This window comes from Ambystoma mexicanum, chromosome 2p, assembly GCF_040938575.1.
Source record: "Ambystoma mexicanum isolate Mex_15411 chromosome 2p, UKY_AmexF1_1, whole genome shotgun sequence".
In the NCBI taxonomy this organism is placed as follows: domain Eukaryota; kingdom Metazoa; phylum Chordata; class Amphibia; order Caudata; family Ambystomatidae; genus Ambystoma; species Ambystoma mexicanum.
The window spans coordinates 840158889-840173380 of NC_090923.1; the positions used below are offsets into that span (position 1 = coordinate 840158889).

The 14492-nt window shown below is 46.0% G+C and overlaps 1 protein-coding gene across 12 annotated transcripts in view; it reads left to right on the plus strand.

Annotated features, from left to right (window-relative positions):
- The first annotated feature begins 8424 nt into the window (after window positions 1-8424).
- The window catches only part of CCDC9 (coiled-coil domain containing 9), a 1357226-nt gene continuing 1351158 nt past the window's right edge, over window positions 8425-14492 (plus strand). For all 12 annotated transcript variants that reach the window (XR_011302042.1, XR_011302041.1, XR_011302040.1 and 9 more), the window contains exon 1: window positions 8425-8561. The gene's annotated coding sequence lies outside the window, so the exon portion shown is untranslated. The remainder of the gene's footprint in view (window positions 8562-14492) is intronic.

The following is a 14492-nucleotide window of genomic DNA, read 5'->3' on the forward strand; positions in this document are numbered from 1 at the left end:
TGTGACGTTACCGCCTTGTTTTTGACGAGTCACATGAATCAATGGCTTCCCACATACTTTCCCTCTGACGGAATGCCCACATTTCAGCATACTTATAATATCCATCAAACAACTGTCGAATACTATGTATTTGCCCTCTTTCATTAGACTGTCATCCTGCATCAAAGTTGTTTCGGCCTGTGACGTTGAGGACATTTCACCACATTTGAAAGAAATATCGCTGCTATCAAGTTCTGATGCGTCGGTGAATGCTGCTGCTGGTTCATTCTCCGTCATTTCAACATCTGCTACTTCAACATTGATGGGAGAACACAACAATGTCGACAGTTTTTTTGGTGGCAATTTTTTGGCTGGTGTAGATTGTGTAAATTGATCTGCGACTACTTCAGAGCTATCTTCAATACATCCAGTATCATGTTGTTGCGGTGGTGCGGTCGTACTGTAGCAATGGTCCTTTACAACTTTACTGGATTCTCCAGACACATTCATTTCATGTTCTGGCCATTGGACATGAGCATCTCTAGTCTCAACACACGGCGTCTGAATTAATAGTTCCTCCATAGTGTAAATGGTCTGGCAAGCAACATCTCTCATTCACTTCACTGTCTGTGTATGTATAGTTCGGACACCCACGGGTAACTAGAGGATAGATTGGAAAAGGGATGTTCAGTTTAAACACAAGATAAAGTATAGTACAATTGACTTGAAAAAAACATAAAATAGTCCCCAGCACAAAAAAATTCTAAAGTTATGAACTGTTTGTAACTAACCTTATTTTTATTTTTGTTTCTTTTCTTTGCAACTTTTTTGACTCGACCTTCAACATCTGCACGCTGTTGCTCCGATACGTATCCGCATGTCGCCCCTTCCTCTTACGCTGCAACGACTATATTTTCTGTATCCGCATAGACAGCACGGAATGAGGCTCCATCGACTCCCTGAAACATAGTATTTTCATTACTGTGTATCAAAATATTGTTAGCATAAAACACACGTGAGGACGAACACACATGTACATCTCAATAGCCAAACACGATTTAAACATTGTGTGGAACAATCAAACGACAAGTATTCGAGCTCTGATGACTTAGTTCGATGGAGCTGTCAGTATCCATACCTCTGGCTCTGCATGGACTCCCACGAATGATTGTATTGAAGAAGAGGCATCAGCAACTCCCTGAAACACAGTACTTGCGTTAGTATGGTTTTCAATATTGTAAACATAACACACACTTGGGGTCGACGGCACAGGTACATCTAAAGAGATAACCACAAATGTTGCATTGTCTAAAAGAATCAAGGAATATTTAAATATGATCAGATTTAATCGACTTATTTCTCCGATTTCTTTACATCTGCATCATCTAAATGGGATCTTGTGATTGTAGTGGAAGCTCCATCGTCTCCCTGAAACACAGTACTTGCGTTAATAGGGAAGAAAGTATAGCAAATGGAATCACGTTATATGATCACGGTCGATGGAGCTGTCAGTATCCATACCTCGTGCTGTTGAAGAACATCTAGGGCTGTTGTCAATGTGGTGGACGCTTCAGCATCTCCCTGAAAGACAGTACTTGCATTAGTATGGATAACACTAATTATAACTGAAAACAAACACCAGGGGACAACAACTAAGGTGTATATCAATTGGAAAGCACTAACAAAACAATTGGTAAAATAATCACACGATACATAGAAACGATTACTTGACATGCATAAAACAAGTCTGTAGCAGAATAGCCAAGTATGATTACCTGATACACGCTAGAAGTAGTTGATAACTGCGAGCACGTGACGGAAGTAGAATGTTCTTGCTTCAGATTCAAGGCATAGTCAAGAAGTTGTAAAGGTAAATTATTGTTTGATAATGAAAGGCAAATATTTAAATTTGCCATGTAAGGAGACAGAATACTTGAGTAATGCGCAATATAGCACAGTTGCCTGTGCCCATATATAGATTTCGTTTGTGCGTTATGAAATCTAAAAATAATATATTGGTAAATGTCATTATTCAAAAAGCTATACACTTATATCAATGTCAAAAGTATTACAAATTGGAAACAACACCTAAAATATCAATGAATCCATTCGGCTACCTACACACTACCGCAAGGCCTAAAGCTAAAAACGGACACTTGACTCACCAGTGGTGGATTGTGGACTAATAGAATGGGAATAGCGTTTGCGAGCAATTTTCGTGTCGATCGCCATTTATTCTTCTTTGTTACCCAAGATGTGGTGTATATGTTCGAGGGAAAGTGCCGGCTGCAGATGCGGTATCGATCACCCCTCTTGTCCTCAAAGACTTGTTGGACTCTACTCTCCAGCTCATCCAGTGGATATCCGCAATGTCTGACCCATTCTCTTATTCGATCAACAGTTTTCGGGAAAACATGCATTGTAGTGCCTTCAGATGTAGCATGGGTCTTCGAAGGGCAACCGCTAATCGAACAGGCAGGCATTGTTGAAAATTCTGAAAATTAAATATCAAGATTATTATAAAACCTTGATGAATAAAAATGTCAAAAAAGTAAATGAACCATACCATGCTCAATGCAAGGTTTGGTTTGGTCGCCGGAACCATACCAGTTCATCATGTGCAGCTTAGTATTTGCAGAAGTTACAGACATTTTTTAAATTATGTGACTAAATTCTGAACATGTGACTCATCCCTTGGATGTTCTGTCTTGCACGAAAAGGAAATGTGCTTACATTATAGTCTGGACCCCAGAAGTATGCCATTCGATGACAATTGACACAGATGAAAATAAATAGATCTATTGATAGCATAACAATTGAAACTCAAGTCAATAGCAATGAGACCAATGACCACAGCTCTATTGGGTACTGTAATAGCAAATAGATTGAAATGTAAAAATGACCAAAATATGACTAGGATACATGGCCTTACCTTGACCTACAAACAGTTAGATTCAGCAGGCCGAGCAGTATGTTGCAGGAGAACAGGTAGATGCTCGAAGCGGTCACAGCTAGCATGGCGACAAGCAGATTAGCATAGATCTCAGTGATTCTCAGGTAGAAGGTTCAGGAGTTGACTTGCAAAGCACAAAGATGTTCTCATGAGACATATCAAGTGGTTTATAAAGTATTAGAAACAGGGGTGTGTTTGTGAATGAATGACGTGTGTATGTTGTGGTATTATGTTTATTTCAGGGGGGCGGCCTGCCTCGGGGGAGGCCTGCCTGGAGACACGGGGTCTGAGGAGGCCATGTGAGCGATGGCCCCTGGGCGTGGGATACCTTTTGAAGTGTACATGCTGTTTGGCACCTTGGCCGTTTGCGCCCGTGACAGCCCCCCATGCCAGCGCTCATCCCCGGGTGCGAACCGCCTTTGATAGAGGGGGTGGGATGGATGGGCCTGGGGCGTGCAGATAAGGCACAGGAAGACTGCTGAATGGAGACACACTTATGTGGATTGCAGGGGGGCGGCCTGCCTCGGGGGAGGCCTGTCTGGACACACGGGGTCTGAGGAGGCCATGTGAGCGATGGCCCCTGGGCGTGGGATACCTTTTGAAGTGTACATGCTGTTTGGCACCTTGGCCGTTTGCGCCCGTGACAGACCCCCCATGCCAGCGCTCATCCCCGGGTGCGAACCGCCTTTGTTAGAGGGTGTGGGATGGATGGGCCTGGGGCGTGCAGATAAGGCACAGGAAGACTGCTGAATGGAGACACACTTATGTGGATTGCAGGGGGGTGGCCTGCCTCGGGGGAGGCCTGCCTGGAGACACGGGGTCTGAGGAGGCCATGTGTCATGACCCGGCAGAATTGCCCCTTCTGGACCTCATGGTCATTGTCACGAAGGGCTTGTACTCCTTGTTTCTCCCAACATGGCCGTACCAAGCTCCGTGCTACGCACTAGCTTTCATGTCGTAGCACGTACTATAAATTGGTCACGCCATTGCGGGTCCGCGCGTCTCAACGCTATCTTCGATAGTGACCCGACGTGTGTTTGCTCTCTACATTTGCTTCCTTGATCCTCTTACTTCCTTCCTTGCCTTTTTTCCTGTTCCTGGACTTCCCCCCTACATTGCTTGTTTATCGCTAATCCTGGACACCCTGGAACTACGAACTTCCCGGAACTCTGAACGCGCTCTGCAATCTGACGAGGCTCGGGCGAGCCTATTCAAGACCCGAACCACCCACAGGAAGAGTTCCGCGGCCGAACAAGGGAGATCCCGATCACAGGTGAGACGGGGGAGATTTACGACACCATGTGAGCGATGGCCCCTGTGCGTGGGATACCTTTTGAAGTGTACATGCTGTTTGGCACCTTGGCCGTTTGCGCCTGTGACAGCCCCCCATGCCAGCGCTCATCCCCGGGTGCGAACCGCCTTTTGGCGTGCAGGCAAGCGTGTGGGAGCGAGGGGCCATCAGGCCCCTCTCATCCTTTACTTCTCAGTAGAAACTTGTACCAAGTGCCTCCAGTAGTGGGTTTGCCCTTTGCCCTTATGTGATGTTAACTTTGGATGACATTCGCGTAGATGGGAACACTGAGCAGGACACGGGGAATCCATTTTTGTACCCCATTTCCACTCCATCTTGGTGACCAGGCCTCACTGCGATAGTACAGCGCGCAGAGCACATGGCCCACACCCTCGTTCCCACTCTGACTGAAAAACTCCAGAGGTATTTGCAACAGCTAGTAAATGTAACACATCACTCTCTGAGATCAAGGTCCTGCATGTGAACCGGCCTGAACCAAGCACATGGCTCGTTCATCTCCACAAACGTGTCCTTGCCCATGCACCCTCGCCAGTGGAAACTTACTGCCATTCTGACCCTGTGTCCCTGCAAGGTATTCTCTTCATGTGCCAGACCACTGATCACGCCATGATGCCCACCTAGCAGATCCCCAACTAACATTAGACCCCTACTGCAGTATATCGTTGCCTATCAATAACATGCCACATACCGGAGATTCTTGTGAGCACAGACCCACACTTCAAACAGTGTATTATAGTGGTCAAGACCCTTGACCTAAGGCCTGTATAATCCAATGTTAATTGATAGTATAGATATATGTGTGACTTTTATAGAGACATAACCAACTGAAAGACTTTGAACAAGTGTTATTTAGTGCATGCATTATTGATAATATATTATGTTAGCTTAGATAGTGACCACCCTGCTTCACAGCGACCTGACCTTCACCCATTCGGAGTACAGATGTCTGACGTCCATCCTTGAATGGAGACACACTTGATTAATTTAAAAAATCGAAACAACCGTTGTTCAAATATATGTGGTGTTTTATTTTGTATCTTATTTTGATGACACAAAAATACAAAACTTTACACATTGTACAGTTCAGGTTGCAGCACAGCGAGAGAAAATCCCCTGTACTGACCGCTATCACTCGGGAACGTTTCTCTTATGGCACGAACGGCACAGGTGGATATCACTCTTCGAACGCGGTGTCCAAGCCTCCCGTGAAGCCACCATGTAAAGGAACGATAGGCCACCAGCCTGTACCACCTGTGAAAAGGAATGAAACAAACTGTTTTTAAATGACCAAGATAAGTTTATTAAACGTTTGTTGTCAATGACAATTCTGCTCGGACAAATGCTATCTAGACACTGCACACTATTGAACGACTTTCGTGCGTTACAATGATATGTATATGTAATTTTGGATATAGTAGAAGACCATGAAATAGGAGTGGCATGACAAGCAGAGTATACTTACTCGTTACTCGGATTATGAGGACGAACAGTTGCGCGAAGTTCGTGCATAAGCACCATCATTATCCTCATCACGGACCGTGTGAGGCAGGCTGCCCTGAAGTCTGGCAGCTCGGTGATGCATTGCGGTCGTGGCTCGCCTTCCGAAATGTAGGCCACGCATCCCGAGTTTTCACAGCAGCAGCAGTTCTCGTCCTCGGTTGGCATTAGCTCGCACCGATTGCATGTGCACCAGGTGGAAACACTGTCCATGCGACTAGGTCCAGGCTCTTCAGCTGTTGAATCGTCCTCCCAACTGCCGTCCGAAGACCCATCGTTTTCGCGTGTTTCCCTTTCCAGTAGTTCCTCTTCGGTATACTGGGGCTCGTACATGTAGGGCATTATTGTAGCCATTGTGTGTTAAACAAACTAAAATAATTGATAGCGGTGGTAATGGTATCTGTTCACACGGGCTACAAGCAACGAAGGTAGCTGACCAGAGCACAGAAGCGAGTCACAGAATACTCAAAGTAACACAGAGAGAGGAATGTAATCGAAAATCTGCTGCTGTGTGTTGTGAAATGGTCTGTTTATACTTATTGAGGAAAGAGGCGTCCTGTCATTTCCATGGCGACACGTCATTAGCTGAAGCGCAGCGAATGTTGACACGAGACGTGCTTTGGCGTTGTGAAATGGGCGGTACGCGTCTGCTGATGACAGGCTCAGGGGCGGGGGATATGATTTAGTGCCACAAAAGCAGGTCAGCCAAGGCGATGGGGGAAATGATAGGATTATCACAAAATGGCAGCTCCCTGATGCCTGTTTTCGCGTGTGTTTAATGGACGAAAACTCGGGTATGGTCCTTAGGAAATTTTTCTAAAATCGAGCGACTTAGGCTTAAAAACACATGGCCGACCCATAGGGGCAATAACATTTTTTGACCGAACCATTCCTTTAAAGTGCATTTTGGGAGGACCCTCCAATCAATCACATTCAGCGTGGGATTTGTCCATGGCAATGACACAGGTGTTCTTCCTCTTTCGGGTGGTGATGTCAACTCCTCCTCCTCCTGCTTAGTTGTGCTCTTGGATGTACAGCATTTGTCTGCAGTGTCTCCTTTCAGCGAGGCTTAAATTGGCAGCCGGGAGGAAGAGCGTGGCCCTGTGGAAAGCCTACAAAATTAACCTTGCACGCGCTCAGAGCACTTAAACAAAAAATGGATGATAGAATGGAAAAAGTGGGAAGCTATGTTCATAGCAAAAGAACATCATGGCGCCAGGACATCCCGGCAACAAGAAGTCCTTGCGCTCTGCTAGATGGGCCCAACAGGGCGTGCCGAAAGGGGACCTGCCGCAAAACAGCTGCGCCAGAACGTGAGGTGGTGAATCTGTCGCACTTAAACATCCTGCTCCCCCCTGCCAGACCCTCACTGCCATCGGCCTTAACCTGCTGATACTGTGGCTGCTGCCGGCGGGGGCCCCCGGGCTCCGCTACACCACTGCCTGCCCCGCAGCCTAGGAACTTGTAGTTAAAAAAAAAAATGCACTCAAAATTTTTGAAAATAACATTTCTTTTTTATACAGGGGTAGCAAGGAGACCACAGGGGTCGCGCCTGTGGCCCACAGGGTTCGCAGGTGCGACCCCTAGCGTCCCCCAAATGATATCCATGGCTGGAGTTTCTTCACAACATAACAATTGTTAACAAGTTGGATTAAAGCGCTATGTAAACTCAATAAACATAAACATAAGTTTTACAGTTGCATGCGTAGCAGCTTGGGTCAGTCCAGATTTTTCCCATTTCATGCTAGGACTTGTAGCTACACACAATGCATACATGCCAGAATCCTACCACTTTGTTAATGAAAGTTCACTTTCTCCCTCATAGAATAATTGTAACCCCAAAGGGAACATTTAAATCTCCTGCTTTTTGTTGCAAAATATCCATGCCAGGTGCAGCAGAATGTTGGCATGTCTGACAATGAAAAAAATGAAACTCCAAGGCCCACAATGCAATGGGAAAAAACAAGCCTGGCTCGTGGTGTCAAGCATGAAAAAGCCGGTAAAGTGGCACAGCGAGACGCAGGTTCGAATCCCGACAGTGCCCAACTTTTCCGAGGTCGATAAATGAGCACCACACACTGTGGGTAATAATAAGCAGCGCTCAGATACCTGCGGGTTCGTAGCGCTATATAAATGCCAAATTATTATTATTATTATTATGATGAAACTGGGACAACACATGCTGAGAAAGCCGTTCAGTCCGTTTTTTCCCACTGGAATTCTGAGATTTGTAGTCCTAAATTTAAAATGGAAAAGGCAAAACTAGAAGTCCTAGAATGGGTAGAAAATAAAACAAGTCTGTGTGGCTTTCTCAACACACAACTCGGAACTTGCGAGCTGTGTACCTTCGCGTTTTGAGCATTTATTTTGGTGCTTAACATTACTAGTGTCCGAAGGCTACCGGGGAAAAAGTGGGAAATACACGAAAAGAGATGAGCGCACGATTTCACAAACGTTGAGTTCAATATTTTCATTTTCCAAGCCTATGCCAGGCATTATCCTCTTCAAAGACTAAGCCTACGAATTCGCCTTCCGTTTTAAAACACACTCTTCTGTTCTCTTCCACGATGGCCGCTTAATTTTACTAACATGCAAGTCACTAGACTCATGGTATACACAATCCAATTTCAAGATGGCTGCCACGTTCACTTCAACAGCAACCGAGAATCTGTCACATTTGTCCTCTTTCCCCTCCTCTTGTTTTGTTAATGCCTAATGAGCGCTAGGTCTTGACGTCTCCGGTCCGGAAGTAGTGCTTCCATGTGTTCTGTCTTCTTGGAAGTCGTTAACGTATTTCTTAAAGGATTTCCGAATAGACAGGCAAGTACAGCGAGACTTACGATCCTACCTAGAAGCATGGTTCGTCAGCTGTTTTAGATGACTAGTTACCCAGGGTTTTTGCATCTATTGTGGCGTGTCGGTTGAGGGAGTCGGATAACTGCGCAGGGGAGAAGGGGCCAGTTTATGGCAACTGTGTAGAGGAATGTATAGAGAACTGTGGATGTTACATTTGTGCAGATGGAAAGCAGAGACTGGTATTCATGGTGGAATAGGGGCACACAGGATTGGTTAAGGAAATGGGTTCATGGGAACTAGAATATTGACACTTAAGAAGTGCACGGTGTTGGTGGGCGTGGTCAGTGTACGCATGCACAGGCGAGTCGCTTTCTGTCAATTGGTAGGCATCATTTTGGAACCCTATTAACTGTTGTTGTGGCTGTGGATAACTCCTATCTGAGAAACAGTACGAGGAAAATAATTCTGAAGCCCCATTACGGTTCTCACGTGAACGAATCTAGGTTGAGCAGTCATGCCCACATTTGGAAATCCAAAACTCTGCGATTGCTTCTGCCCCATGGGCATGTGCCTATTTCAGCTACGCTCTTCCTTTGGTGCACTTGTAGGTTAAACAAGCATTGGCAAAGCCAACCGTTTTTATGTTGTGTATGCATAGTAAAGGCATGTTCTGGGCACTGCCTTAATGGTACTATCTGGCTACAGCTGGCAAATGGTTATAGCACCTCGGTTTATTATGACTATGGCAAATGCCTATCTAATGCCCTACAGGAGCCACAATTATTGGCTTTACCAATGTTTGTCATTAACAGGAGCAAAGAACAGATGCAAGGGCATACTTATTGATAATGAAGTGCCTGAAGGCGCCCAGGGTAGAAAGATTTGTATTGTACCAAAAGCTGGTATACAGTTGCAAATGGGCTATAACCTTAAAGAAGACTGCACAGAATGTAGCACAGGCTTCTCCTTTAAAACGCAGATCGAGCACAAAGAGATCTTTGGGGAAGGGGGTTTAAATAGAGGGCTAGGAATGGCCATCGGGACTAGCATGGCTATTGGCGGTTAGTGGGTGGATACAAACCCAAACAATACTCCCAGTATGTCTGTTCACCTCACATCCCATCCCTCTCCTAGCTTCACTTCCGATGCCAATAGTTGTGCTTTTAGCGCCACCTAATTGTCAAAACTTTAAAAACGTTCTGAGAACCATATACGAAGTCCTTTATCTCATTTTTGTGCTACTATTTAAACTTGTGATTCACGAGCTCTAGTGTTTCAAGTGGCCATGCTTTGCGAAGGCAGTCATTGTTTCTTTCCCTTTGGGTCCTGACACTTCTAGTTTTTTCTTTTCCATTTGAAAATTGGGCAAAGTAAAAGTCCTAGAATTCCGAGCAAAAACAAGACCGGATGGCCTTCGCTCGCATGACCACGCAGAGCTAGATTACACACCCTGCTTTTTGCCTGCATGCCTGTGAGGTTTGGACTTGTGCTGATCCATCACCTGTGTTTGAGACAAACAAACAGCAGGCATCTTATCTACCGCCTTGTCCTCAGGCTAAAATGATCTTGGCTTCCAGGATCCGAGAAGAACCGGCAAAACCGCATCCATGTCCGTGTCCTCGGAATGAGGACTTACCGGACCATTCCGAGTTCAGATGGCCCGGTAATTCCTCACTCGAGGACACGGACACGGTTCATCCCCATTCCCTTTTCAGCCCCCATAGGGCTGAATGGGAATGGGAGAGGGAGTAAACAACGGGCCATTACGAGATGGCCCGTTGTTTGCTCCCTCTTCCACTCGCGGGACCCGGTATGCACGCCTGGTTTTCCCAGGCGTGCTTAACGTGTCCCACGAGGGGACCTCGTAATATGGCGGGACGGGTTGAACGGCGCCGCAGCCTTTTACGGCGCCGTTTAACCAGTTCCGCCAGGGTCGTAATGAGGCCCACTGACTCCATGAGGCATCCCATAGTCCTTTGGAGCCCACGCCATAGGTAATGTTAACCCTTTGACACCCATGTTGTCTTTCTCCCTCCTGAATACGCGCTCTGTTCTCAAACATGGCGTTGAGATTGCTGACTACATCTCTGAGAACACTCCTGATCTGATGGCACTCAGAGACAATTTCTCCATCCCTATCAATGCCACTTTCCCTTCCTTCGTATTATTCAATCTTTTGTTAACGTGTTGGTCCAAAGGGCGGAGAAGTGGCACTTATGCTTGAAAAAAAAAATCAAATCTGAACTGTCATGTGGTCACTCACTCACTCTATTCCTGAGGACTGTGAAACCCTTCTTATAAAGATTAGTATTAACGCCAATGTATCACTGAGCTTCCTGGTCATTTATAGACCCCCCCCATGGGAAATGCCTAACTTTGAGGAACAACTCCTCAACCTTATTACTAAGGCCAAGACTCTGGTAATTATTCTCAGAGACCTGAATCTATGGGCCGAAAATCCATCCGACAGGCAAGCTTCCTCCCTTATTAAGGCCTTCTGCATCATTGGTTACGCCCAGTGGGTTAAAACTCCTACGCATATAGGAGGACATACACTTGACTGTGCCATAACACACCATCTTTTCCTTTCTGATGCTGAAGACAGCCGCTGTCCTTGGTCTGACCACTATCTAGTGAACATACATATTTCCTTAACAGCGTTGCCTTCTAGATTGGACTCTGTGCCCAGAGCTGAGAAGGAATCTAGACGTTTCAAAAACATCACACCCCTTACATTCTCAGCATTGCTAGCGACCAGGCTCCATGCCCTTGACATTTTTCAGACTCTCTAATTTGGTGACAAGTTACGGCCACCATCAACTCAGCCATTGAAACCCTTGCACCGTTGAAAGTTACAAAAATTAAAAATGAGACTAACAAGAACACCTGGTACAATGATAGTATCATCAATTTTAGATGTACCTAAAGGTCTCTTGAAAGGGAGTGGCGGAAGAACCCCTGTCCCAACTCTTTCTCGGTACAAAAAGGCGGTGAAAGAATTTAAGTCAGCTATCGCGGTAGCCAAATCAGTCTCAACACCCGAATTGTGAACGCTCGATTTAGCTCTAGCGAGTTGTTCAAGATCCTCTCTGAATTCAAGGATAAACCTAATGTCAGCTTGGCTTTTTCCAAAGACTCAGCTTGGTGCCAGTCCATTCATAATGAATCCTCTGCTAAAATATTGGGCCATAGGCAGACTATTAAGGATCTTCAATATTGTTCTTGTGGACACAGAGTGCACGCCCCCTCAGTGTCTCCATCTCAGGACGCTTTGCAGCCTCAGGCTAAAAATGCCACCTTTAACTTTACCCACTGTTCTGAGGCTGACATTCTCAAGATTGTCCTCTTTGGGAGATAGCTGCTCGGTAAACATCCTTCAAGACTCCTTAGAGCTTCTTATCCCATGAATCACTAGATTTATCAATCTTTCCTTTAGCGAAGGGATGGCTCCATTATTTCTTAAAGAGGCTTGGATTATGCCTCTGCTCAAGAAGAGTACTCTTGATCCAGCAATGGCAAAAACTATCGACCCATTACTAATGTGTTTTGCTTAGAGTTTTTCAGCCTTTTTACTAATGTGCCATTTCTCCTGAAGATCATAGAGTAGCTTATTTACAGCTGCAGGCTCATATTGAAGAACATGGTATCTTTGGGGTTTCGCCAGTCAGTCTTTAGAGCACAGCACCAGACAGAAACCGCTATGCTGGGCCGCAGAGTGGATCGGGGTCATCCTGCCCTGCTGATGCTGTTGGATTTTTCTGCAGCCTTTTTATCTGCTTGATCACTCTTTGTTGGTCACCAGATTAAGGGAGCAGGCCCAGTGTTCTGATTTAGCAGCTCATTGGATCTCGTCCTTTGTTAATGTTAATGTTCAAGGTCATTTGTACCGCACACTATCACCACCGGAGTGGTCCCCTGGCGCTCTGGCGGCTCTGAAAGAGGGAGGGAGAGGTGGGTTAGTGGGTGGAGGCTGGAAAAGTGCAAGATTGCATTGATGTGCTGTTGGCAGCCTCAGCCCGGTGGCCCCGTCGGCTGTGCCTGGTGTGTATGCGGCCGGTAGTCGTCGTGTGCTGATGTGCGAGTCTATGTGTGTTTTTTGTTTTGTTGTTGCAGTGTAGTGAAGTTCGTGTGGTTTGCTGTGCTGGAGGTTTGTGGTTGTGTTTGGTTTGGAGTTTGAGAGGTGTATGCAGAGAAGGAAATTGTTAGTGGTATTGGTTAGTTGGTATCTCTATCCTGGATTGAATCGGTTGGGCTCGTCGTGAATCTTACACGACGGGATGCTTGTGCACCCTGTGCCTCAGGAGGTGCGTGCCCGTTTTTGCATTCGAGGCCGTTTGAGGATTTAGCTGTCCCCTCCGCCCGCTCCCTTAATAACTTTGCATGCTCCTCACCTCCACCCACATGACTAGCGCACCTGCTAGTGTCCATACTTCCGATTGTGTGGTGATTGGTGCTATCTCGTCCGTTCCACAACCCCGTGGTATCTAGTTGTGGCTGTACGGGCGGTGGGGGATGGTAAGGGTTGGCTGGAGTTGTTGCCTCCGTCTCCCTGGGTCTCGCAGGTGGACCCCTGTGTCCAGCGTCAGCCCTACTGGTGCTCAGAGTACTTCTGTAGGTTCTAGGGGCTTGTCAATGTCTTTTTCTGTTGAGTCATTTGTCTTATTGTTGTTTCGGTTTTAGTCTCTGGTGTTGAAGAGCCAGGTTTTTAGTAATTTTCTGAATTTAAGGTGATCTTTAGTGTTCCTTATTACTTTTGGGATGTTGTTCCAGGTTTTCGCAGCTAAGTGGTAGAAAGCGGTGCCTCCGAGTTTCTTCTTGATGTAAGGTTTTTGTTCCAGTCGGATTTCGTTGGTTGACCTGAACGGTCTTGTTGGCTTGTAGATTGTTATTTTCTTTTGTAGGAATTCTGCTCCTTGTCCGCAGATTGCCCTGTGCGTTATGCACATTGTTTTGAAGATGATACGTTGTTTTACTGGGAGCCAGTGTAGTGTTTTTAGGGCCGGGATGATGTGGTCTCTTCTGCATAGTTTGAGGAGTAGTCTGGCTGCTGTTTTTTGGATCCGTTGTAGCTTCTTCAGTAGGTATTCCGGTATACCGAGGTAGAGGCTGTTTGCATAGTCGATACTTGACTTGATGAGGCCGACGATAGTGAGTGTTTTGTGTGTGAAGGAGAGGAAAGGTAGTATTTTCCTTGCCGTGTGGAGGAGGAAGAAGCATTTCTTGACTGTTGCGTTTATTTGCGGTTCTAAGGGTGTTGTCCATCAGGACTCCCAGATTTTTTACTACCTTAGATGGTGCGGATCCCATTTCCGTTGCCCACGGGATGGCGGTTTCCTTCTCTTGGTCTTTGGATATGATCATGATTTCTGTTTTTCCTGGGTTGATTTTCAGGTTGTTGGCATTCATCCAGTTGAAGACTTCTTTTAGACAGTCGGTTAAGTTTGAATGATCGGCTTGGGTGTCTTCGATCTTGTAGATGATTTGAGTGTCGTCTGCGTAGTTGTAGCATTTGATGTTGTGTTTCTTGAAGATTCTGATTACTGGGGTTTGGTAGATGTTGAAGTACAGTGGTGATAGAGAGGATCCTTGTGGTACTCCACACTCGTTGACTCGTGGGGTGGATTTGAAGGGTTTGATCCAAACGGTTTCAGTTCTGTCTGCTAGGAATGATTTAGTCCAGCGTAGCGCTGTCTGTTATGCCTATGTCTTCTAGTCTTTTGGTTAGGGTGTCATGGCTAACTGTGTCGAAGGCTGCGGAGAGGTCGAGCAGAATAAGGGCATATGTTGAGTTGGAGTCTGCGTTTGTTTTTAGGTCATCCAAGATGGATAGTAGTGCTGTTTCTGTACCTCTAGTGGGTCTGAAGCCGACTTGAGCTTGGTCTAGGAGGTGGTGTTCTTCAACGTATTCTTGGGTTAGTTTGTATACGTAGGTTTCGAGGAGTTTGGCCGGGTAGG